Source organism: Microcaecilia unicolor, chromosome 13, assembly GCF_901765095.1.
Source record: "Microcaecilia unicolor chromosome 13, aMicUni1.1, whole genome shotgun sequence".
NCBI classification, from domain to species: domain Eukaryota; kingdom Metazoa; phylum Chordata; class Amphibia; order Gymnophiona; family Siphonopidae; genus Microcaecilia; species Microcaecilia unicolor.
This window is the reverse complement of record NC_044043.1, coordinates 42,969,604-42,997,248: the sequence shown is the minus strand read 5'-3', so window position 1 is coordinate 42,997,248 and position 27,645 is coordinate 42,969,604. Positions and strand designations below refer to the sequence as shown.

General features: G+C 44.9%; 1 protein-coding gene across 9 annotated transcripts in view; it reads left to right on the top strand.

The window, feature by feature from the left end:
- The window catches only part of CUEDC1 (CUE domain containing 1), a 137,156-nt gene that overhangs the window by 67,661 nt on the left and 41,850 nt on the right, over nucleotides 1-27,645 (top strand). For 6 of the 9 annotated variants that reach the window (XM_030222513.1, XM_030222507.1, XM_030222508.1 and 3 more), the window contains one exon: nucleotides 5,994-6,077. The gene's annotated coding sequence lies outside the window, so the exon portion shown is untranslated. Of the gene's footprint in view, nucleotides 1-4,218; nucleotides 4,274-5,993; nucleotides 6,091-21,311; nucleotides 21,372-27,645 lie in introns of all 9 variants that reach the window. The other 3 variants (XM_030222511.1, XM_030222506.1, XM_030222509.1) reach the window with 3 other exon arrangements.

Genomic DNA, 27,645 nt, shown 5'->3' with positions numbered 1-27,645 from the left:
GTAGTAAGTTCTTCTCACAGAAAGGCCGCATGGCAAGTGCGAACTTACCGCAGGGCCATTTCTTGTTCCCACTATGATAAAAGGAGCCCTTGTGCCAGGGACGTAGCCAGACTTCGGTGGGAGGGGGGTCCAGAGCCCGAGGTGAGGGGGCACATTTTAGCTGACCCCCCTACCATTGCTGATCCCTCCTGCCACCACCGCCAACTTTGACAACCCCTGCCGACAACCCTCTCGACCCTTCCCCCCCCGCTGCCAACCCTCCCCCGCCGTCGCCGTGGGCTACCTTTGCTGGCGGGGGACCCCAATTCCCGCCAGCCGAGGTCCTCTTCTTCCCGAGAAGGCTTCGTTCTGTTTCTGACGTCCTGCAGGACATCAGAAACAGATCAAAACCTTTGCGGGAAGAAGAGGACCTTTGCTGGCGGGGATTGGGGTCCCCCGCCAGCAAAGGTAGCCCACGGCGGTGGGGGAGGGTCATTGGTGGGAGGGGAGGTTGAGAGGGTCATCGGCAGGGGGGTCCAGGGCCAAATCTACGGGGGCCCAGGCCCCCACGGCCCCACGTAGCTACGCCACTGACTTGTGCGCAGCAAAAACAGTTGCTGTTGCTAGCACAGGGCCTCTTTTACCACAGCTTAATAAAATGACCCCTCAAAAAGTTAGGTCATGAAGCCCGTTGAAAACTGGCCTATTAATGCTTACACAAGCAACAGGTGCCTCACTAATGTTAAGCTGAACACTTCCTGGCTGGAATTTAAACTCTTATGGTCTGATTTTTTCAAAATACCAGCTTTTTTCTTTCAGCTATAGAAGGCACTGATGTTCTTATTCCTGTGTGGACAAAAAAACCCAAAAACCCTAGGTTTTGAGCCTGTCCTTTGGAGGTGTAGCGTGCAGAATGCCAGATGTGCTGTCCATCTGGGGGGAAAGAACGCATAACATTTGGCCCTAATGTGCCACAGAATATGAAGGGTACACAAATATGAGGGATTATGGTGTGCAAATCTCTCAGGCTGGTTCCTTCTCCCAATACATCCAGTTCAGCTGTTTAGTCTTGCAGTAGTTGTGGACTCTGTTCAACTCCTATGAATGCAAAGTGGGGAATAGATGGTGCAGAACTCCCATAACAACATAAGTATATAAGTATTGCCATACTGGAACAGACCAAAGGTCCATCAAGCCCATTATCCTGTTCTAGTAGTGGCCAATCCAGGTTACAAGTACCTAGCAAGATCCCAAAACAGTATATTTTATGCTGCTTATCCAAGAAATAAGCAGTGGATTTTCCCCAAGTGCATTTTAATAATGGCTTATAGACTTTTCTTTTAGGAAGCCATGGGAACCTTTTTTAAACCCGGCCCAAAGCGGGGGTTGGTGTAGTTCCACGCAATTTCCGGCGCCAGAAACATGGACATCCCACCCATCCAGTGGGGGCTGTGGAAGAGCTGGCATGGAGATTCAGACACCTGCCTCTCCAGCCCTTCCTACTCCTTAAGGAGTCACTTTTGTGTGGTCTTCTCTCTTCTCCCCAAGCTTATCTGAACATCTGAAAAGCATTTTAGCTCCCCTGATTCTGAAGGTTGTACTAACTATGAGGAAGCAGGTACCTGAGCTGACATGGTCTTCCATGAATGAAAGGGCAATTATTTTGTCCTTTTTTTCTTTATCGTCTCTCACTGCATAAGAAAAGAGAATGACAAATGGGGTGTATTGTAACCCTCTGGAGTGGGGCTGCATGAATTTCAGTACTATCCATAGTGGGCTTCAGCATTACATAATATTGGAACTGGAAATGCACTGAGCTCCATAGACTTTCTGTGAAAATGTGTATTTATTTAATTAAAAATGATGGAAACAAACTCTAGCATGGCTATTCTGAAAATATTTGCGAAATACAGTATTTTAAATTGCTGAAACGCTGGTTAATGACGTTTTCTGTGTATACTTTCCATGGTCTCATGGGCCTCATAAAATTCAGTGGTGGGCCACGTTCGGCTGCAAGGTTGCCCACCCCTGAGATAGGGCAAGTGCTGTGCACTGCTATACAGAGGAACCTGGGTTAGATTTCCAGGTTAGGCTTTTGTTCCCCATAGGCAGGTCTGGGTATGCTGCAGAGGTAGTGCCATAGCCCTTGTGGGCAGGGACGAGTGTTCGTTATTGTTCAGCAATGACACCTAGTAGTCGGACTTAGGAGCCATTTAGCCGGTTTCCAGAGGGAGCTTTGGCTCATGGCTCTTGACTGGGGACTATCCTTGTGATGATTGGGCTGATTTGTGAGGGGAGTATAAAAACTCCAAGCGGTAGCAAATGTCAGGTTATTACGTATTGTTTTGACATTGTAAGTAGTATACTATCAGGCTTATTTTTGAAAGAGAAGGGCTCCCATCTTCCGACACAAATTGGGAGATGGGCGTCCTTCTCTCAGGGTCGCCCAAATCGGCATAATTGAAAGTTGATTTTTGGCGCCCTCAACTGCTTTCCATTGCGGGGACGACCAAAGTTCCCAGGGGCATGTCGGAGGCGTAGTGAAGGCGGGACTGGGGCGTGCTTAACAGATGGACATCCTTGGCCGATAATGGAAAAAAGAAGGGCGTCCCTGACGAGCACTAGGCCGACTTTACTTGGTCCATTTTTTTTCACAACAAAGCCTCAAAAAGTTGCCCAAACTGACCAGATGACCACCAGAGGGAATCGAGGATGACCTCCCCTTACTCCCCAGTGGTCACTAACCCCCTCCCACCCTAAAAAAAAAACACATTAAAAAGATGTTTTCGCCAGCCTCCATGCCAGCCTCAAATGTCATACTCAGCTCCCTGACAGCAGTATGCAGGTCCCTGGAGCAGTTTTAGTGGGTGCAGTGCACTTCAGGCAGGCGGACCCAGGTCCACCCCCCCCCCCCCTACCTGTTACACTTGTGCTGGTAAATGTGAGCCCTTCAAAACCCACCCGGAACCCACTGTACCCACATGTAGGTGCCCCCCTTCACCCCTTATGGCTATGGTAGTGTTGTACAGTTGTGGGGAGTAGGTTTTGGGGGGGGGGGGGTTGGGGAGTTCAGCACCCAAGGTAAGGGAGCTATGCACAGGAGCAATTTGTGAAGTCCACTACAGTGCCCCGTAGGGTGCCCAGTTAGTGTCCTGGCATGTCAGGGGGACCAGTGCACTACGAATGCTGGCTCCTCCCATGACCAAATGGCTTGGATTTGTTCGTTTCTGAGATGGGCGTCCTCGGTTTCCATTATCGCCATAAACCGGGGACGACCATCTCTAAGGTCGACCTAAATGTTTGGATTTGGGCGTCCCCGACCGTATTATCGAAATGAAAGATGGACGCCCATCTTGTTTCGATAATACGGGTTTCCCCGCCCCTTCGCCGGGACGTCCTTAGAGATGGGCACCCTTAGAGATGGTCATCCCCGTTCAATTATGCCCCTCCACGCCATACATTGTATTGTTACTTGAATATTTTTCCTGCTGTAATTGTCTATTGCTCATGTTTGATTTATTCTTACTGTACACCGCCTTGAGTGAATTCCTTCAAAAAGGCGGTAAATAAATCCTAATAAATAAATACTGCATTTTTCGGACTATAAGACGCACCGGACCATAAGACGCACCTAGGTTTTAGAGGAGGGAAATAGGAAAAACATTTTTTTCCTTTTTCCCTCCTCTAAAACCTAGGTGCTCCAGTGCGTCTTGTCCGAATCCCTCCCTCCGAGTTCGGGATTGCCCTCCCCCCGGCCCTGTCACCACTTCTCCCTACTCACGTCACGCGATCTTCCCTGGTGGTCTAGTGACGTCGGGGCAGGAAAGAGCCCCCTCTTTCCTGCCCAGCGCGCTGCTCTCCGTCCTCCTGTATGCAGCCTGACGGTCTCAGCGAGATTCAAAATGGCCGCTGAGACTTCAATTCTCGGCGGCCATTTTGAATCTCGCCGAGACCGTCAGGCAGCATACAGGAGGACGGAGAGCAGCGCGCTGGGCAGGAAAGAGGGGGCTCTTTCCTGCCCCGACGTCACTAGACCACCAGGGAAGATCGCGTGACGTGAGTAGGGAGAAGTGGTGACAGGGCCGGGGGGAGGGCGATCCCGAACTCGGAGGGAGGTAGGGAGGGAAATCTCTACCTTCGGACTATAAGACGCACCCCCCATTTTCCTCCCAAATTTGGGGGGAAAAAAGTGCGTCTTATAGTCCGAAAAATATGGTAAATGGTACTGTATTCCAACAGAAAGCAGCTAGTTCTGATTGAGCTGGAACCCCACAGGCGCAGTAAAAGCTGCCAGGTAAAGAAAAACAAATACAAGACTAGAACAAAATGTTTCACTGCTTATGGCGTCACCTGAATACTGTGAATGAGTGTGCCAGCGCTGGCAGGACAGAGTTTGCATGCATTCCAGAGGCCTTGATTTGAACTCTAACCTCTGCCTGCTGCTGCCATGAGCATGTATGTTTGTAGCAGCTGTGTGCTTATTTTCTTGGAGGAATTTCAGAGATGCCATGGGATAAAACCAGGACTGGCTCAACATACTTCTTGTGATATGGAGCCTGTTGGCAGCACTGCACCTGCCAAGCTTTGGGCATTCACCACTTGCTTATGCTGTAGACCCTCCTCCTTCTCTGGATAGCTGCACCCAGCTCTTAGAGAATAGAATGAATCCTGATAAACAATATCATTTTTTTTTACTCTTATTTTTTTATCTTGGCGAATTAAAACGTTCAGGAAAAATATGATCTGTTTTCCTGTGATTGACAACAAAATACAGCCAAAGGCTGGAGTGATTGGTGCTGGCTCCTGACACAGATGGCCTTAGTGAGGTACAGATGTAATCTGCATGAAAGTGAATAATTTTAAGCTGGTTTCAGGGGGTGAATCTCAGCCACATGCAGCTACAAAAGAGACGTCCTCATTCACTCTTGCTTTGGCAGGCAGCCATTTTCTGCTTTATATTCCTCAGATGCTGTGCTGCCTGCTCTGATCTCTCTAAGCTTTTCCTGAAAAGAGCAGGAGAAAAAAAAACAACTTTATATCGCTAAACTCCTTTAGAGAAGGCACTGTCTGTTTGTACAGTTGTATCTTGTCATCCTTTATCCTTCCTGAATATTTAAAATGCTACAGTCGCTGGAGAACAAAGATCTTCAGCTGGCTTTGCATGTTAAATCATTTTGCTAGACTATTACTTCCTGCTACTGCCAGACTCGGTTCATTCCAATTGCAAAAACAAAGAGGAAAAAAAAAATCAGAAATTTAAACCAGATCCAGCTGCTGCGTTTCACTGTGTCAAGAGTAGAAATGGCAGATTTCCATTTGTTTTTGTCATTTGTGCTGGGGCTGGCAAGTGTGGGTGTTTCCTTCAGGATTGGGTGAGAAAGTTACAGACACTATGCTGCACTTAGGATGACATCTAGTGGCTGGTCACAGAGCAGCAACTGAAGTAACTGTAGAGGGCTGCATCCTGCTTTCTTCCAACTTCAAGATATGGAGTTTGCAAATGGCTCCATGTCTGCTGCACAGGCTGAGCCCACCCAGGTTTTTCCCTACTGATATCTATGGGTAGTTTTCAGTTTTTCTAAGAAGTTTGTGCATAGAGTTGAGGATAAGACCAGAACTTGGCCCTGCCTGTCCAGAGGACACGGAGTCAGTACCTCGGTGGTGATTTTCTACAAGGTCATCGATCCAGAATTTTCTTTACTTGCTTCCTTTTTTTTCTACTGCAACCAAATTGAAAGGTGAAACTCCCTGCTGGTCCACCTAGTACTGTATTTTTAAGAAAATGACCACTGGGTAACCTTACTAAGAAGTATGGAAAGGTATAAAGTGGGGTAACTTACCTGTAACGAGGGTTCTCCATAGACAGCAGCAGGATAAGTTAGCCCATGTGCTTGTCCACGCAGAAGCAAAAGATTCTTTGCTGTAGGGGATAAAGAAGCAAAGGGAAGTGTGACTGTTGTACTCTTACCACGATTGTGCTGTGTGTGTTAATTAATATGATTTCTCCATTCTAGGAAGCTGCTGTGTTGAGTGGATTCGGAGCCAGACTTCCCATGCGTAGACCAGAAAATGCCTCCTCCACCTTGTGCACCTGAATAGTGAGTTTGGCATGTATGTATTCAAACTATTATCAAAGAGGCTGAACCCAAAGAAAGGCAGTCTGTCTTCATGATAGAAAAGATACCTGGCAACCAAAGATTCTGTGGGGCGTTTTTACTAAGGTGTGCCGAAAAATGGGCTGTGCCAGGGGCATAGCTACATGGGGCCATGGGGGCCTGGGCCCCCATAGATTTGGCCCTGGACCCCCCTGCCGGTGACCCTCTCGACCCCCCCCTCCCGCCGCCACGCGCTGTTGCCGTCTGCTACCTTTGCTGGCAGGGGACCCCAACCCTCGTCAGCAAAGATAGGCGATGGCGGGGGAGAGTTGGCGGGGGGGGGGGGTCAAAGTTGGCGGTGGCAGGGGGGTCGGCAGCGCCGGAGGGGCTAAAATGTGCCCCCTCACCTCGGGCTCTGGACCCCCCTCCCGCCGAAGTCTGGCTACACCCCTGGGCTGCGCTAGTGTAGGCGTGTGTTTTGGGCTAGTGCAGATACATTTTGCAGCTCACCTGTTAAAAAAAAAAGGCCTTTTTAAAATTTTTACTGAAAATGGACATGTGGCAAAATAAAAATTGGTGCGCGTCCATTTTGGGTCTAAGATCTAGGCGCCATTTTCTTCCGCAGCCAGTATAGGTTCGTCCAGGGTCTGGCGAAATTAATAACGAAGTGATTTTTAATAAGTCATATCCCCTGATGTTGCGGACAGTGAAATGCAAATTTGTGTAGGGTGTGACAAACACTTGGAGCAATATACACCAGCGTGTGGACAGGACCGATAACTGGGGAGAGGAGTTGGTGGAGAACAAGATAAGAGACTGATATTTTGTGTGAATTGGAGTTTCTGACCAGGTTGATACACAGGCATTGCACATTGTTTAAGTCTGATTTAAGCCCAGCGTATGAAACGAATTGCTGTACTAGAAGTGTCCTATGTTAAGGAATAAGGACGATCAAGTCACTGAAGAAAAAGAGAACTTTCTAGTCTGAATTAATATCAGCTGGGTGAATGAACGTTGGATTCCTGTGGACATTTTGAACTAGCATTCCACAGTTGATATATATAGCAACACGTGCTATACAATAAGTTGGTGAAGGATGGAATGTAACAACATCTTGAAAATTGTGATAACAATGTATAATCAGGATTAGATGCAATGGCTGTGAGGTTTAGGTATGAATGAACTGTGTAAATGAGGGTAGTGAGGTTGAAGGAGACATATGAATAATAGTTTTATAGACATCTTCATGTCTAGAGAGATATACATGGTCATACGCTAAAATACAATTCCAACATAAACAATCACAAAACACAATATCCACATTAAGAACAAGAGCAAAACAAATTCATAATTAAAATAGAAAAGCAATTTAGGCAAAGAATTCCAATAACACAGTCCCACCTAGGAAAAGGCTGTTATGGGCACATTCTTCAGAGCAGGGAGATAAAATCAGCATTGGGCTGCAGAGGGACTCAAGGATTTTTATGTGTTGAATCTCATCCCTCAGACATTTTAGGCCCAAACCCTGTCAGCATTTATGCACAAGAGGCAGGATTTTAAACCTAACCTGATCAACAGCAGGCAGTCAATGAAGCATCATCAAACAAGTGTAGCAGGCTGCCAAAACGTATTTTATCTTATTTATTTATTTACTACAGTCTTATATCCCGCAAAACACCACAACGTTTGCTGCAGGTAACAACAGGCCAAGACTGAGCAAACTTCAGGAATTATAATGTTTTACAAAAAACAAAAGGAACAATAATTTCAACAGCACAGTTACAACAATTTAATAAAATTTCTTATAAAGAAATGTCCTGAACTGAATAGAATCACAAATTCCTAAAAAAAGAAGGAAGACAATTCCAAATTTGTGCAGCTTGATAAGAAAAAGTGGATTGAAAAATCCTCTTTAGCTTCACATTACGAAATGAAGAAAATGTTGTTAAGAACTGATTCCTAGTAGACCTTGAAATAAATAAAGCAGGATATACACCTAAGTAAGCAGGGGTAGATCCATACAGAGCTCTAAATATGGCCTTACAACCCCCAATATGCCTATCACACTTGATCATTACTCTGCCATAACCTCACTTTGTATTTGTTCATACTGGTATTGGCGATCGCCTCTACTTTACTATGTAAGCCACATTGAGCCTGCAAATAGGTGGGAAAATGTGGGATACAAATGTAATAAATAAAAAATAAATAAAGCTGCCACCTTAAATTGAACTCCTGCTTCTAATGGCAGCCAATGTAACCGAGATATCAAAAGATTAATATGATCGTATTTATCTGCTGCAAAAATAGTTCTAGCTGCTGCAGTTTGTACTCGCTGTAATTTAGTCTTCAACAGCTTTGTGCAACCAATGTAAACAGAATTACAATAGTCCAGTTTTGAAAGTATCGAGAACTGAACTAACAGTCTAAAATCAGCCGCATTAAAACGTTTACATAAGTACATAAGTACATAAGTAGTGCCATACTGGGAAAGACCAAAGGTCCATCTAGCCCAGCATCCTGTCACCGACAGTGGCCAATCCAGGTCAAGGGCACCTGGCACGCTCCCCAAACGTAAAAACATTCCAGACAAGTTATACCTAAAAATGCGGAATTTTTCCAAGTCCATTTAATAGCGGTCTATGGACTTGTCCTTTAGGAATCTATCTAACCCCTTTTTAAACTCCGTCAAGCTAACCGCCCGTACCACGTTCTCCGGCAACGAATTCCAGAGTCTAATTACACGTTGGGTGAAGAAAACTTTTCTCCGATTCGTTTTAAATTTACCACACTGTAGCTTCAACTCATGCCCTCTAGTCCTAGTATTTTTGGATAGCGTGAACAGTCGCTTCACATCCACCCGATCCATTCCACTCATTATTTTATACACTTCTATCATATCTCCCCTCAGCCGTCTCTTCTCCAAGCTGAAAAGCCCTAGCCTTCTCAGCCTCTCTTCATAGGAAAGTCGTCCCATCCCCACTATCATTTTCGTCGCCCTTCGCTGTACCTTTTCCAATTCTACTATATCTTTTTTGAGATACGGAGACCAGTACTGAACACAATACTCCAGGTGCGGTCGCACCATGGAGCGATACAACGACATTATAACATCCGCACACCTGGACTCCATACCCTTCCTAATAACACCCAACATTCTATTCGCTTTCCTAGCCGCAGCAGCACACTGAGCAGAAGGTTTCAGCGTATCATCGACGACGACACCCAGATCCCTTTCTTGATCCGTAACTCCTAACGCGGAACCTTGCAAGACGTAGCTATAATTCGGGTTCCTCTTACCCACATGCATCACTTTGCACTTGTCAACATTGAACTTCATCTGCCACTTGCACGCCCATTCTCCCAGTCTCGCAAGGTCCTCCTGTAATCGTTTACATTCCTCCTGCGACTTGACGACCCTGAATAATTTTGTGTCATCGGCGAATTTAATTACCTCACTAGTTATTCCCATCTCTAGGTCATTTATAAATACATTAAAAAGCAACGGACCCAGCACAGACCCCTGCGGGACCCCACTAACTACCCTCCTCCACTGAGAATACTGGCCACGCAATCCTACTCTCTGCTTCCTATCTTTCAACCAGTTCTTAATCCATAATAATACCCTACCTCCGATTCCATGACTCTGCAATTTCTTCAGGAGTCTTTCGTGCGGCACTTTGTCAAACGCCTTCTGAAAATCCAGATATACAATATCAACCGGCTCCCCATTGTCCACATGTTTGCTTACCCCCTCAAAAAAATGCATTAGATTGGTGAGGCAAGACTTCCCTTCACTAAATCCGTGCTGACTTTGTCTCATCAGTCCATGTTTTTGTATATGCTCTGCAATTTTATTCTTAATAATAGCCTCCACCATCTTGCCCGGCACCGACGTCAGACTCACCGGTCTATAATTTCCCGGATCTCCTCTGGAACCCTTCTTAAAAATCGGAGTAACATTGGCTACCCTCCAGTCTTCCGGTACTACACTCGATTTTAGGGACAGATTGCATATTTCTAACAGTAGCTCCGCAAGTTCATTTTTTAGTTCTATTAATACTCTGGGATGAATACCATCAGGTCCCGGTGATTTACTACTCTTCAGCTTGCTGAACTGACCCATTACATCCTCCAAGGTTACAGAGAATTTGTTTAGTTTCTCCGACTCCCCCGCTTCAAATATTCTTTCCGGCACCGGTGTCCCCCCCAAATCCTCCTCGGTGAAGACCGAAGCAAAGAATTCATTTAATTTCTCCGCTACGGCTTTGTCCTCCTTGATCGCCCCTTTAACACCATTTTCGTCCAGCGGCCCAACCGACTCTTTGGCCGGTTTCCTGCTTTTAATGTATCTAAAAAAATTTTTACTATGTATTTTTGCTTCCAACGCTAATTTCTTCTCAAAGTCCTTTTTTGCCCTCCTTATCTCCGCTTTGCATTTGGCTTGGCATTCCTTATGATCTATCCTATTACTTTCAGTTGGTTCTCTTCTCCACTTTCTGAAGGATTGTTTTTTGGCTCTAATGATTTCCTTTATCTTACTGTTTAGCCACGCCGGCTGACGTTTAGTCTTTTTTCCCTTTTTTCTAATACGTGGAATATATTTGTCCTGAACCTCCAGGATGGTGTTTTTAAACAGCATCCACGCCTGATGCAAGTTTTTTACTCTGCGAGCTGCTCCTTTCAGTCTTTTTTTCACCATTTTTCTCATTTTGTCGTAATCACCTTTTCTATAGTTAAACGCTAGCGTACTTGATTTCCTAGTTTCACTTCCTTCAATGCCAATATCAAAACCGATCATATTATGATCACTGTTATCAAGCGGCCCTCGTATCGTTACCCCCTGCACTAGATCATGAGCACCACTAAGGACTAAGTCTAGTATTTTTCCTTCTCTTGTCGGCTCCTGAACTAGCTGTTCCATGAAGCTGTCCTTGATTTCATCAAGAAATCTTATGTCCCTTGCGTGTACAGATGTTACATTAACCCAGTCTATATGCGGGTAATTGAAATCCCCCATTATTATTGTGTTGCCCAGTTTGTTTGCGTCCCTGATTTCCTTTAACATTTCCACATCCGTCTGTTCGTCCTGGCCAGGCGGACGGTAGTACACTCCTATCACTATCCTTTTCCCCTTTGCACATGGAATTTCAATCCACAGTGATTCCAAGGAGTGTTTTGTTTCCTGCAGAATTTTCAATCTATTTGATTCAAGGCTCTCGTTAATATACAATGCTACCCCTCCACCAATCCGATTCACCCTATCACTACGATATAATTTGTACCCCGGTATGACAGTGTCCCACTGGTTATCCTCCTTCCACCAGGTCTCAGAGATGCCTATTATATCTAATTTTTCATTTAGTGCAATATATTCCAACTCCCCCATCTTATTTCTTAGGCTCCTGGCATTCGCATATAGACATTTCAAACTATGTTTGTTGTTCCTAAGTACATCATGCTTAGTACTTGACAGTATTAATTGGCAATCTTTTGTCTGATTTTTATTGTTATTTAAAGATACCCGATCTACTACAATCTCTTTTGCAACCTCACTATCAGGATACTCTATCTTCCCTGTTTTGGTGATATCTTTGAAAGATACCTTATCCCGAACCATGCTCTTTTGAGCGACTGTCGGCCTTCCCCCCATTTCTAGTTCTTAATGTTTTCAGTAGCAGAAAAGAATCTCATACCACGTTATGAACCTTTATACCCAAAGATAGTTGACTGTCCACCTCAATTCCTAAAATTCTAGAAGAAACATTATCTGTGAATTATTAACCTGCATTTTAATTCATGTTAATTTAAATAGATAAATGGAGATAGTGTATGTTTTACCCATTTTGATTTTTATCAACCCATTGGGAGGGGGGGTCTTCTTTTTTACTTTGTAATCTGCGTTGCACTGTTAGGTTAAAAGCAGAATAGAAATGGCTTAATACAATACAATCAGTGCCTAAATGAAAACCAGCTATTTTGGGGGTGGAGACAGCACTTGTCCAGAGAAGAGCCAATATTCAGCAGTTAACCAGCCAGGGTAACCGCATAAAATAACTATCTTATGCGGGCAACTCATGGCCTGTTAAGTTCTCAGTATGGCATTGAATATCTGGGAGTAACACCGGCTGTGGTTAGCAAAGCATTCACTGCCACTGGCTGACTAGTTACCCCCAAATTTCAGTAAACTCATAAGTGTATGAGCATAAAAAGTGGGTAGCAACACGGATGGATTTAGGGCTGGGAAAAATTAAGAGCTTAGCACTGATTTTCAGCACTAGGCTCATAAGTTAGGCTCATTAATCTAGGCAAACAAACGGTAGGCCTGAATTTATGAGCAAAACTTTTAAGCCCCTAAACTAAAATGAATTTTCAGCTGAAACGTTATGCTCCTAAGTCTGGCTGAAAATAGGGCACAAATTTAGTAGCTCAGCTTTGTTTGAGTCTCAGGACCTAAGAATTTTTGTATCAAGAAAGGAGTCTTATCAGGCTCATTTCTGAAAAAGAAGGACACCCATCTTTCGACACAAATTCGGAAGACGGGCGTCCTTCTCACAGGGTCATCCAAATCGGTATAATCGAAAGCCGAATTTGGATGTCCCCAACTGCTTTCCGTCACAGGGACGGCCAAAGTTCAAGGGGGCTTATCGGAGGCGTAGCGAAGGCGGGACTTGGGCGTGCCTAACACATGGATGTCCTCGAACCACCTAATAAATAAATAATAAATAAATGAGGGGAAAAAGCGCGTCCCTGATGAGCATTTGGACGACTTTACCTGGTCCAGTTTTTCATACGACCAAGGCATAAAAAGGTGGCCAAAATGACCACATGACCAACGGAGAGAATCAGGGATTATCTCCCCTTGCTCCCCCAGTGGTCACTAACCCCCTCCCACCCTCAAAAAACATCTTTAAAAATATTTTTGCCAGCCTCTATGCCAGCCTCAGATGTCATACTCAGGTCCATCACAGCAGTATGCAGGTCCCTGGAGCAGTTTTAGTGGGTGTAGTGCACTTCAGGCAATCGGACTCAGGCCCATCCCCCTCCATACCTGTTATGTTTGTGGAGGAAACAGCGAGCCCTCCAAAACCCACTGTACCCACATCTAGGTGCCCTTCTTCACCTGTAAGGGCTATGGTAGTGGTGTACAGTTGTGGGTATTGGGTTTTAGGGGGGGTTGGGGGGCTCAGTACACAAGGTAAGGGAGCTATGTTCCTGGGAGCATTTTATGAAGTCCACTGCAGTGCCCCCTAGGGTGCCCAGTTGGTGTCCTGGCATGTCAGGGGGACCAGTGCACTAGAAATGCTGGCTCTTCCCGTGACCAAAAAGCTTGCATTTGGTCGTTTCTGAGATTGGGCGTCCTTGGTTTCCATTATCGCTGAAAATCAGGAACGACCAAGTCTAGGGACGACCTAAATTTCAAGATTTGGGCATCCCGGACCATATTATCAAAACGAAAGATGGACGTCCATCTTGTTTCGATAATACGTGATTCTCCGCCCCTCCATCGGGACATTTTGCGAGGACATCCTCAACAAAACTTGGGCGTCCCTTTCGATTATGCCCCTCTATATTTTGTCCCATTTGTGCAGGGTCCTCTGACGCTCTGCTGTAAGGCAATGCATTTCACAAATGTAATGTAACTTGTTTAACCACTTAACTACAGAAGGAGGCCCTTTCAGAGTATCAAAGAGCCTTGTTCTTTTGTGGTAAATCCTGGGATACACAAAATGATTTTGTTTTGAGATATGATTTTCCAGGAAATGAACTCCAGCACCCTAGTAACTGTCCACAGTGCAGATGATTCATTCAGCATGAAAGGGAGTCATGTCTCTGAAACACTGAGGTGCAGTAGACAGAAATAGTAACATAGTAGATGACGGCAGAAAAAGACCTGCACGGTCCATCCAGTCTGCCCAACAAGATAAACTCATATGTGCTTCTTTATGTGTATACCCTACCTTGATTTGTACCTGTGCTCTTCAGGGCACAGACCATATAAGTCTGCCCAGCACTATCCCCACCTCCCGCCTCCCAACCACCAGCCCCACCTCCCACCACCAGCTCTGGCACAGACCGTATAAGTCTGCCCAGCACTATCCCCGCCTCCCAACCACCAGCCCCGCCTCCCACCACCGGCTCTGGCACAGACCGTATAAGTCTGCCCAGCACTATCCCCGCCTCCCACCACCGGCTCTGCCAACCAATCTCGGGATTTCAGGGGCTAGTTTATCATACTGAGCCCTTTTTTCTGTTTTTGGGAAGACTGACACTCTTGTTGGTTTCTTTCCCCACCCCTTTTTTATGCTGGTGTGACATATAGTCCCTAGGTACTGTCAGAGCCACCAATAACCCCTCTCTTCTGCCTCCAGGAAGGTCATACGTTGACTAGGCCATGTGTCACTTCCATGACAGTGGTAGGCCCATGCCAATAATCTTCCTGGCCCTGTGTGAGCCTGAAAAATCGGCTTCTCTCAATGAAACATATAACCAAACTATACCGTCTAACAGGGTAGGTGGTGATCTCACAGCTCTCCTTCCGAAAACTTTGCTGTTCCTAAATTTTGTAAAACCCTGGTTGGCTTGTATGGAAGTCCAGACCTGTATGAATCAGTTTTGCTGTATCAGACTTTGGATCCTATTGCTTTTTTTGACTGGTGAGGCACCATATCAGCTGCTGGGGGAAGTCATATGATTTCATGGGTTTGGATAGTTTTTATTTATTTATTTTTTTGAAACTTCCCCTTTTCAGGATGACTTCTATGTTTAGTCATCACATCTGCACGTTCTTTCTTTCCTTTCCTTTTCTTTTTACTTTCGTGTGGTCTCGTCTCTTTTGTAATGAACATCTGCACTTTCAAGCTTTCATTCGCTTCACACCAGAAAGCTGAAATCTCCCTGTGAAATATTTGAAGACAGATCAAGGATTTGGAATGCCAGTGGTGCTTGTCCATGAGAAAGAAACTCCTGCAGATGCACTTAGAGGCAGATGCAGCAACCAAACGTAAAAAAATCTAAATCGTTAAAGTCCCTAACGATTTTAAAATAACGAAAAATGCACCAAAAAAAAAAGTCACACATGCTGGAATCGGTATTGAAACGTACAATGTATCAAAGAATCACAATACACATCGTTAATCGGCCCCCAAATCATGCGCAGAGCAGCCAAGCGTTATGTTAGCTGCTCTGCGCATGCCACAAACAGTCAAATCACAAGCACATGGCAAATTGAATTGACACATAAAAAAATAAAACTAAAAAAAGGATCGGGAGGGGGCAAGGGCGCTCATCAGGAGCGTCCTGTACGGACGGCCTTGCCCCCCCCCCCCCCCCGCCGCTGCTCCCCACTTTCCGCCGCTCCCCCCACCCCGAAAAAGCAAAATTGTAGCAGCCCCTGCCCCCCTCCCTTCCTCACTACTCTCAGCTCCGCCTCCCGACATCCTCCGTCTGTGCCCCGCCCCCTTTGGGGGTCGTCGCCGCCATTCCCCTTCTCCATCGGGCCCCCCTCCCTCTTACCGGGCCCGTGCAGCGCCTCTCTCCTCTGTCCGAAGGCGCTGCACGGGCAAGAAGAACGCTGAATCAGCTGATGCCTGCCTTCGCGATAGAGCGTCTTTCTCCTCCTGGGCCCGCCCCTGTCTGACGTCAGTAACACTGACGTCAGACAGGGGCGGGCGCAGCAGGAGAACGACGCGCCATCGCGAAGGCAGGCATCAGCTGATTCAGCGTTCTTCTTGCCCGTGCAGCGCCTTCGGACAGAGGAGAGAGGCGCTGCACGGGCCCGGTAAGAGGGAGGGGGGCCCGATGGAGAAGGGGAATGGCGGCGACGACCCCCAAAGGGGGCGGGGCACAGACGGAGGATGTCGGGAGGCGGAGCTGAGAGTAGTGAGGAAGGGAGGGGGGCAGGGGCTGCTACAATTTTGCTTTTTCGGGGTGGGGGGAGCGGCGGAAAGTGGGGAGCAGCGGCGGGGGGGGGGGGGGGCAAGGCCGTCCGTACAGGACGCTCCTGATGAGCGCCCTTGCCCCCTCCCGATCCTTTTTTTAGTTTTAGTTTTTTATGTGTTTTCTGAGGTCCTTTGGACCAATCACAGCGCTTTTAGCTCTGCTAATGCGCTGGGATTGGCTCAAAGTTTGTTTATTTTTTCACTTAACACTTTTTCCTGGCACAGAGCTGTCCTAACGAGAGGTCCAGACCTCTCGTTAGTTTTCCTGCCTTTTTCCTGCGTAAAGGCAATCGGAAAAGGTTAGTGCATGTCGTTTCAATGGGGTTTTCACACTAATTGCTCATCTCCATTCCGTTTTCGTTAGCTGCTACTGTCGTCGGAAAATAGGCTTAAGTGCATGGAAAGGATCGGAAATTCTTCCCCGAGGGCTCATTTAACGATGAAAAACGTTTAGTGCATCTGCCTCTTAGTTTCTGAAGCTGCTGCCTGTGGTTTCCACAGCTCTAAATGCAAGATATAGAATTTCACACTGTATATTTAGTGAACCCAATTAACTCTGAAGTTTGATACGGTGACACACTATTCCACACCTAGAACATTTTTTTTTCCTGATTCACTAAAAATGGTGGCATGAAGATTAATTCATATGATTTTGTTTGATCTCTCTCTGAACTGAAGTTATGAAGCACATTTAAACAAATAATACTTTTTCATTCAGTGCATAATTAATCTCTGGAGTTTTTGCCAGATGATATGGTAAAAGCATTTAGTGTATCTGGGTTTAAACATAGTTTGAACAAATCCCTGGAGGAAAAGTCCATAAAGTAGACCAGGGGAAATCTATTGTTTATCTGTGGGGGTAAGTTACACGGAAACTGTCTACTTTGTGGGTCATGACAGGTACTTGTGACCTGGATTAGCCACTGTTGTAAACGGAATACTTTGCTATATGGACCTTTGGTCTGACCCAGTATGGAAATTCTTTTTTTTTTTTTTTTCATTTATAAAATTTTATTGATCAAACAGGTTTACAACATTCCAGAACCTCAGGTTCCTTCAACAATTCAACTTATAAATATACGAACATTTTTCCACACGCCTCTTTCCCCCCCCCCCCCCTTACCCCCTCCCCTCCCCTTCCCCCCCCACCCCCCTTCTCTTATTTCTTTGGTTTTATCCCACCCTCCTCATTAAATTTCCCCTTCAACCAGAAAGAAAAAACTTTTCCAAATGTACCCATTCCTCTGCATTAGGATTATAGCGCCCCTTGCGTCTATCTGTCAACTTTTCCATAGCAGCCATCAATCTAAGTTTCTCTACCCACTCTGTCTTTGTGGGTCCCCTAGTTTGTTTCCATTTTAGTGCCACCATTGTTTTTGCAGCGGCCAGACCCATACGCAATATTCTGTTTTGCCATTTCTTCCGCCCTCTGTTTCCCCAACCTAGAAGACACCATTTTGGATCACGGGGGAACACTATACCCACCATCTTAGTTAATGAATTTATCACTTCTTTCCAGAACACCTGTAAAACTGGGCATTCCCACCAAATATGAAAATAGGTGCCCTTCTCTTTCTCACATCTCCAACATGTGTCTGAGGCATTGGGAAACATTGCCTTTATTTTATCTGGCGTGTAATACCATCTACTCAATATTTTGTAAGCATTTTCTTTGATAAGAACACAAATGGATGCTCTCTTAACTTCCATACATATTTTCTGCCATTCTGCTTCTGTAAATTCGGTCTCGAGATCTCGCTCCCATGCATACATAAATGGCAACTTTACAAAATCCCTTCCCCTGATATATTCGTAAAGTTTAGTGATCCCTTTCCCTCTCAGGTCTATGTCCCCCCACAAATTTTCAAACTTTTCACTTTTAATTGGGCCCTCTTTCATCCCCTTCTCTTTTATAATATAATCTTTCACTTGAAGGTATGCATACATGTCCGTCTCAGGCAAGTCATATTCCCTTCTAAGGTCCGTAAAATTTCTAATTGAACCATTGTCTAGGAAATCCCGGAATCTAATCAAGCCCTTTTGGAACCATGTGGAAAATATCCTACCGTCCCTCCCTCCTGGAAATCCAGGTTCCTGGGTAATCCAAGCATAAGTAGATCTGTGCTGTGTTCCCCGTAACCTTTTCTTGAGCATTCCCCACAGCGTAAGTAGATGTGAAACAAAAGGGTTTAATGCCATCTTCCTATAATTAACTTCTGGGGTAGAACCCCATAGAAGGGCATCAAGCCGCCCCCCCTGAACAAAAATCTGTTCCAACCTTGTGATAGGTGACAGATCCACTTTGCTCCAAACACCAATTTGTTTCAGTTGAGCTGCCCAGTAATACCAAAAAATATTTGGCATACCTCTCCCTCCTTGCTCCACCGCCCTCCATAGGGTCCTCCGGGAAAGTCTAGCTCGCTGCCCTCCCCACACAAACCCACCCAACTCTGTTTGTATCTTTTGAAGCTCCCCCTTTGGGACTGGGATTGGTAGGGTTTGGAACAAGAACAGCAATCTAGGTAAAATGTTCATCTTTATGGCTGTTATCCTGCCCCACCATGACAGCCAGCTCATCTTCCATCTATTTAGGTCCTTTCGTATTTCTCTGATCAGGGGAACATAGTTCAACACAAATAATCTATCTAAGTCACATGGAATCCAAATACCCAAGTATTTAAAACTAGTGGTTACTACCCGGAATGCAAAATGTCTTCCCATTTGTTCTTTTTCATGTTCTGATATTGTTATTCCCATTATTTCAGATTTGTCGAAATTTACTTTGAAACCCGACAATGCTCCAAATGCATCTAATTCCCTCACAATTATAGGTAATGTCAGCAATGGTGCTCCCACATAGAATAAGATGTCATCTGCAAATAATGCTATTTTGTGATCCCTCCCCCCCATCCTAACCCCTTTAACATCCCTTAATTATCTAATTCTTTGGGCCAACGGCTCTATCGAGATCGCAAATAGTAGTGGGGATAAGGGGCACCCCTGCCTAGTTCCCCTTTGAATAGCAAATTGACTTGACCAGCCCCCGTTTACTTTAATCTTCGCCACCGGAGTGGAGTATAGGCCTTTTACCCATCCCACGAAAACACTTCCCAATCCCATCTCCAGCATTACTTCCCATAAATACTCCCATTCAACCCGATTAAACGCTTTCTCAGCGTCGACCGTGAGGAGTGCAAGGGAGTCACCCCTTTTCTGTGCCCCCCAGGTGAGATTTAGGGTGCGTCTAATGTTGTCTGCTACCTGTCATCGTGCTATGAAGCCTGATTGGTCCTCATGTATCAGGGTGGGAAGTATCTCCTTCAACCTCTCAGCCATAATTTTAGCTAGGATCTTAACATCTATATTAATAAGGGAGATTGGTCTGTAGGATCCGCACACTGTTGGGTCTCGGCCAGGTTTTAACAATACTGAGATCCCTGCTTCTCGCATACTAAGTGGCGGATTGCCCTCTACAAAGCAAGCATTCCCAATCCTCACCAATAACGGCCCTAACTCCTGCTGGAAAACCTTATAAAATTTTGCCGTGTACCCATCTAAACCAGGTGATTTCCCTCCCTTTAGGCCTTTTATGACAGACAGTACTTCTTGTAAGTCAATCGGGGCTTCCAGTGCCTCCCTTTGCTCTGGTGTAATCCTCTGCAATTCTAAATCCTGCAAATATTCTTGTAGTACCTCTTTCTGGTGTTCTTTTCCTTTAGTATACAATTTTGTATAGTATTTCACAAATTGCTCTCTAATGTCTTCATCCCTATAAAACATTGCATCTTTTGCTCCTTTTACTTTAACAATAGTGTTTTTCACCCTTTTCTCACGCAGCCTCCTAGCGAGCATGCTTCCCGCCCTGTTGCTAAATTCAAAAAATCGCTGTTGTATCAAGCGTCTCTGAAATTCCATCTTTTTCATCTGTATAGTTTGCAACTCTGATCTCCATTTAAGGAGTTCCTGTAACTGTTGTTTGCCCCCTTCCCGTTGGTGCCTGGCTTCTTGCCTCACCAATTCTCTACGCACCTCCATTTCATGCTGTTCCCGTGTCCTTTTCTGATATGTTCCCTTTCGAATAAGGTGTCCCCTGATCACCGCCTTTAAGGCATCCCATAAGGTCCCCTCCCTCACCTCCCCGTTGTCATTGATTTCTAAATATTCTTTAATCGCTGTTCGAATCTCCTGACAATCCCCCTCCTGATCCAATAAGGTCTCATTAAGCCGCCAGACCTGTCCACCAACTCGGTGGCCCATACCTCCCAATGAGATCCATACTGGGGCGTGGTCAGATGCATGTATACTTTCAATTTCTGCATTATTCACCACTCCCCATAGCTCCCTACTACACCAAATCGCATCAATCCTTGAGTAAGCTTTGGGCATGTGAATAGTGAGTGAATGTTTTTTGGGCTGGATGGTGGAGTCGCCACACATCAATTAGATCTAGTTCCCTCATCAGTTTTAGTAGTAGGCGTCTACTATTCCCTCCCCCTCCCATCCGTCCTTTGGAATGATCCATTTCATCAACCGGGAAGTTAAAGTCCCCCCCCCAAAATGATCCTGCCTTCTACAAAGTTCGTCAATTCTGCTCTGATATGTTCATAAAACTTTCCCTGACCTACATTAGGGGCATAAACATTTATTAATGTGAGCGGACCACTATTAGTCTTCCCCTTAATTGCAATACATCTTCCCTCTCCATCTTTATAGAATATGGAAATTCTTATGTTATTTTAATTAGTAAAGCTTCCCACATTAGTGTAAGGGGGGGGGGTCCCTTGGCTTAGGGCAGTCCATAAGCAGTTTCACACCTCAGGGCACCCCAGAACACTTATTTTATCCCAGTTTTCTCCCTCTCTTCACTCAGCACACAGACACTCTTCTCTAAGAGGGAAAAGGATACCCCTTGGCCCAGGCATCCCTCTTCATCACAAGTACTCAGAGTCAGATATGGGGTACTTTGACTAACTTAAATGAAACTTGTGCAAAGTGGGTACTGCTTTTGAGGTAGTCTTTCTGGCCTGAGTTATACAGCATTGGATAAACATTATAGAGCACACATCTCATGTATTCTGTATCTGTGTCTGTGATGCTTTTCAATAGATGCTTGTCTTTTTGGAAGGTAGGGTTTCTCTGTTGCTGGGCAAACCTATTCCTTTCTGCACAAAATTTCCCAGTTTCTTCTTTCAGGGATCCTCTTCCACACACACACTCTGTGAACAAGGGAATTTTTCCTCACAATACCTTCTCCTGTAGTTAAGCTCCTGATTGGTGCTTTCCCTTCTCTTTTTAGTGCTCTAGCTTGTGACCCAAGCCTCCGATTCACTCCTTGCTTCAGCACTCAGGCAGAAGGGTAGGTAAAACCTCTTACTTTTACATGCACGTCACGCTTGAGGCATTAAAAACACAAGGACAGCTTCACACTAGTCCTAAACTCATTAGGCCCAAAGTCCGAGCCTTAAGCTTACAAGTCCACACAAATCCACCGCCAAAAATCCACCACACACACTGTAGGAGTTTCTGACTTATAGAAGGGTATGCAGAACTGTTTTGTGCCATTCCAGCAGGCATATTTTACCTGCAGGTTTTGCTTTAAATTTCAAAATCTGAAGTACACACATACTTTGTCTTTGAAACTCACTGTAGGTACATAGTACCTGCAAACATTTGGGTTGCAGGTAGAAAATAGGATGTGAGTCAGCGTGAGACGATGTGTTTCAGGAACTGTAACAGGTCATGCTAGTTGTTGGATAAGACTCAGGCATCTTAATGTTTCCAGTTCCTGTGTAACAGTATTGGTAGACTTTGCGATGGCTCCAAAGAGTAAGGGCAAGGCGAGGAGCCTCTGTTACTGGATCCTGAGCAGCAGCTTTCCCATCCCTACAGCTGCCCCAGTCGTGTCAGAAGTTTCCACTGGGGGTTGGCTAGAAGTACCGACCTTGGGTTCTAACAATGGAAGCATTCCTGAGGCCTCCAAAGTTAGGATGGCAGTAGCTGTATCCATCGCTCAGAGGATTAACATCAGTAGGGCTTTGTCTCTACTCGATGTAATGCTTGCTACTGTGGTAGAAATCTCAAACTCCTTACAGGTGAGGGTGTAAGAAGTGACAGCAGAGCTGGGGTGAATAAACCTGAGTCTTCCATCCAGGCCTCTGTTCTGCCTAAATCAAATCTTGTATACCCCTAATATCCCCTTTCCAAGGTTCAGTGCAGTTTACATTCTAGGTGAGACAAAAGCCGATAATGTTGGTGTGAGGTATGAGAACAATTAGAGACCATTGGTGTAATGCATGAGACCAAAAATATTATAGGAAAGGATAATGAATGATACTAGGAGTAGAAGTCAAATGGATTGTTATGAAGGAATCTTTGGGAACAGAAAAGTTTTTAGCTTCTTCCTGAAGCTAAGGTAGCTGTTTTCTGTTTTGATGGCAATAGGTAGAGAGTTCCATATTTTAATTCCAAATACAGGGAATAATAGAGAGCTGAAAATCTTCTGATTTCGAATTGTCTTTTGAAACGATGACCCTAGCATCTGTTGTTCTTTCAGTCTGTTAGACTGGACCAAACGTAGCGAAGTGGTCTTAGTCAGCAGTTCAGAGTTGAAGCCCTGCAAGATTTGAAAAACTAAACAAGCAGCTTTGAACCTGAGTCTTTCTGCTATGGGAAGCCAGTGCAGTTTGTTAAGATGAGTTGAAACACTGGTATATCTTTTCAATCTGTATATTAGTCTAGCAGCTGTATTCTGTGTCAGATGTGAGCTCCTTGTTTAAGTATCCAGTGGTAACCTTGGACTTCATCTGGGGCTTATTGATTAGTCTGGGGATCTCAGCAGCACAAAGTTCTAAGGACAATGAGTCACTGACAGGTAGGCTTAAGATACAAGCTATACTGCAAGAGACTGTTTTGATGAAAGTGACAACTGGGGCAGTGTTGGTGCAAGGTAAGATGGAGAACCATTGAGAGCCAGTGTAGACACCTCTAAGATTCTGCTCTAGGTGGGTAACAGAGACCTGTAAAGGCTCTACTAAAACAATGCATTGCGAGCTATGAATACCCCTGCAGTTTCCAGAACAAGGGGAGGCTGCTCCTGACCAGTGAAGTAATGGTAGGAGGATGAGATCCCCTTTGGAGGAAAACTGGGACTGGTATAAAACCTCAGCCCACTTGAATTCTGTGTCATTGGTTCCCCAACCATTGTACCAGAAAGTAAGGGGAAGACTCTTTGGCTAGCCCAGCCATTGTAGCAAAAGAAGTAGTAAGTTGCTGAGGCCTCTGCCCTTCCCTGAAAGTGCACTCTGGTTAGCATGTCCCACGCTAGGCCATTTTTTCTACACTAGGCAAGTGCCTTACGCAGGTTAGTGAAAGGGCCCCAAAGGTAGGAGTAGAAATCCTTTGAATATCTAGTCCATAAAGTGTTCTACAAAAATACATAAGGTAGAGCAGATGTTTAATGCTTAGTGGCATAGCACACAAGTGCTAGAGGAGTATTCACATGGGTGGGCCTCCCACTTACAGATTAGTGTCAGTTACACACATTCCTGTTGTATTTACACAACTGCAGTTATGTCAGGCCAACAGCTGGTGTAACTGCGGGCATGTAAATTTAAGGCATACTGGGCCCGATATTCAGCGTTTTGCTGACTACTACCGGCATTAAACCTGGAAATTCAATGCCAGGCCATATCCAGGCTCTTGCAGTGAATTTACGGGTTTGTGGAGCCGGCTAACGCATAGCTAGTTAAATGCAATATTCAGATCCCATTGCATTAATTCATGTGTTAGTGTGCACAAACGCAGTAGCACATTGTAGTAAACCTAGCCCTATATGCGTTAGTTTCTAATCCCGCCCACAATGCCCCCAAGAGATCCTTTACCAAATGTGGTCAAAAGTGTATGTGCTGTGAAACAGTGTTCAATATTTGTTAGGCAAATGAGGAAGGGCAGTTGTCGGACAGCTAATTTATAGAGCTAAATCGCTATTTCACAGCATTAATGACTTTGAAAATTGCCCTCTTAAATGATAGGTTCCTTGCTAGCAGGGCATTAAGAGATGCCTAAGGACTGGATAGAGTAAGTGCTTTTAGCATCACACTGGTGGCGTAGCGAAGGGTGGGCCTGGGTGGGCACAGGCCCACCCATTCTTGGCTCAGGTTCACCCAGCGGCAGCGCCACAATGCTCTCTTCCCCCTTCTCCTCTGCGGCGTCCCACCTGCGCCCCATGCCTCCCCAGTGTCAGTTCAAGCATCCTCGCTGCCTGCAGTGATTCATTCTCACTGCTTGTGCCAGCCCCGCAGGCTTCCATCTGCCACATTCCGCCAGACAGGAAACAGGCAATGATGTCAGCAAGGGGAGGGACAGGGTTCAGAGACAGGAGTGCAGATGCTGGGATGCCAGGGAGGAGATGTGGGGCAGGTGAAAAAAAAATCTGTATTCTTAAAAAATATCTCTGGTAAGATATTTTTTGTGTGGTATGTGTGTGTGTGTGTGTGTGTGTGTGTGTGTGTGGGGGGGGGGTGATACATGTGCATAGAAGGGCCCATCCAATTTACCTCGGCCTATCCAAAACACCGAGACTGGCTATGCCTCTGACTGGTCTCTTTCTTACTCTCCAGGATAAAGTAGTCTGGTTGCTGCTAGTCCACTAGTCAACATTAGAGCCATTATTTTCTAAGACAAGTTTTCTCTTTCTACCTTTTTTACTTTGCTTAAAGAATTCTCTACTGATGTTGATATACTTTTGTGAAAAAGTGCTGAGGATAGACATCTATACCAAAGTGTTTTTGCACTGGTATGTACTGGAATTTGTGTAAATGCACAAAAAAGTGCCAAGAGTCTGCAACGAACAGGAGAAAGCTCTGTATTTGCACAGCATAGATCAATCACATAGAGGCTCATTTTCAAAGCACTTAGCCTCCCAAAGTTCCATAGAAACCTATGGAACATAGCCTCCCAAAGTGCTTTGAAAATATGCCTCATAGTGACCCAACATTCAACATTTACTAAGCTATGCTGAGCTTAATGTCTAGCGTAGTTTTGGGATAAGGACCTCTGGGAAATCTTAATTTAAGAATTCCTGAAGACATGTAGGCACTTTGTGCTGAAACGCAGCCCATGTTAGGTGACGGTGTGGATTGATCTACGCTGTGCAAGTAAAGAACTTTGTCCTGTTTGTTGAAGGCTCTTGATGCTTTTTATGGCTTTTCAACTGTGTTCTGTGCTTTGGACCCTTTCTGTGTTGTTTCCTGGTATTTGTGTAGTCATATTTTTGTGTTTGAGTGCGACTGACCTCGTTTTCTATTGTTGTTTGGGTCTACTAGTATTGCCATCCTATGCTGTCATGACCTGAAGAAAGAGGTTGTAGCTTAAAATATGTATTAAGTTAGCACCATAGAAAAGGCATCATTTCATATTCTTTTAGCTTTGATCTGCTCCTCATAGGCTTTATGGCTGAAATAACAGTCCTGTAAGGACATATCCTTCTCTGAAGCTGATCTTTTCTCCTCCTGCAGATAGGTTTACAGTGTTGACCTATAGCGCATTGAATGCTCTTTTCTAGTCCGTACAATTTTCAGTGAATGGCCATGAGAAAAGACTTGTACTTTGTAGTTTAATGTTACCAGTGTAGCTTTTCAGCTCAGATAAAGTTTTCTCACAAAGGTAAAGATTTGTGTGATGGCTCTTCTCGCTCCACAGTCCAACCCACCCTACTCAGAAAAGAAACCATAAATGCCATGTTTAATTGAGTGTTGGGGAAAAAGTCAATACATCTGTTCTTTGCAGCAGATGGTTGTCTTTTTTTCTTTGTGTTTTGTTATTTGAATATTGTTACTGCTGTAATTGCCTATTGCTCGTGTTTGATCTATTCTTACTGTACACCGCCTTGAGTGAATTCCTTCAAAAAGGCGGTAAATAAATCCTAATAATAAATAAATAATATGTAGTCTGCTAGGGAAAGTTGCAGCATACATCTTTGGTAATTTATATATATTTTTATTTTGAGAGGGAGGAATCTTTAAGAAGAATTCTTTTCTTTAGTGTAGAATGTGTCTGGCTGGAATGTCACATATGGCTTCCCATGTGTTAAGTATCACCCTTGTGTGGAGAGAAAGCTGGGAAAGGGAGGGTCTAGTTATGCAAACCGCTGTGCCTTTAAGCCTAGATTTCTAAGGGGGGAGTCTGAGGCTGTTTTAATTATAATGCAGTCCCGGTTGGTCCATAGTATTGTTAAGTCTGAATCTAAGAAAGAAGTGCAACTTTAAGGGACATACTATTGGGTCATTGATCAACTGAGACTGGAAGACATGGTCTCTGTTTCAGTGACCAATCAGACTGTGTCTGCTACTCATTCTAGGGCTGCTTTGGATTCTACATCAGCACCCCAAACTCTGACGATCAGAGACCTGGATACAAACCCAGAACATCTTGGCCAATTTTCTCCATGCCATACTGTTATTGTTATACAGTGGGAATTCTCCCAACAAGTCTTTTAAGAGGGATTCTCAGGGTTTTTCCACACACAGAAGAGCTGTCAAGAATAATGTACCACCTTATCTCTTTGTGATAACTGCCTTGGCAATTGCAGACTCTTGAAATCTGAGACATTCTCCTGGTGCCTGTGAACACAATGTATGTTAGATACCAAAGTGATGCGAAAAATCTCTAAAATGAAAAGCAGAATGAGTATAATTCTAGGATTACTGGCAGCCTTTACTTGTATTGAGGACAACAAGTGCATTGATGTCATTACAAGCAAACTCCTGAACCCAAAGAAGAAGCATAATAATGACCAAGGTGTAAAGCAGCTAGAAAGAAAATACTGTACTTTTATCCCTTGAAAAGGGAAAGTTTGTGTGCGGGGAAGAATACCCGAGGCTTGCATAAAATCATAGAGGGCAGGGGGATGGGATTTACTATACTGCCTTTCTGTGGTTATAATCAAAGCGGTTTACATATTATATACAGGTACTTATTTTGTACCTGCGGCAATAGAGGGTTAAGTGACTCACCCGAATAGGCAGCAACGTGTATTCATTCAGCACAGTGTGACCTGGTTTTGAGAGGGAAGTTTCCTGGCAGTTTCTAAATTTTGAACTTCCTTCTTCTGCACTGAGCTATTTGTAGGTCTGCAGCAGCTTCCACTGCACATTGACACGTCAGTTACCTTAAAGGCCCGTTCGCTTATGGCATAGAGATCGGACTTCAAACGTCCAGGTGAAGACGTGCTCGGTAGGAATGGGCTGTCGTTTGCACTGATATGGGAAATTTCATTGACGTATCCTATATCGTTGCATGTTGCTATCGAACAAAATTCAGCAGAAGAAAAATAGGGGCCCTTTTACTAAGCTGCGCTAAAAAGGGCCCTGCGTTATTAGTTGGGGACATTTTTGCTGCGCAGTCTGAAGTCTGAAACTAGACGTGGCCATGCGGTAAGATTGCTCTTACCATGTGGTAATGTGAGGGGGAGCACTTACCGCCACCCATTGAGGTGGTGGTAAGGACTCTCACGCTAACCCGATGGTAACCAGGTAGCACGTGGTGCTGCCCAATTACTGACAGGTAACTGCCGCGCTTGAAAATAGTGTAACAAAGCACGTGAACCAGAAGCATAGACAGGTTGTGACGCC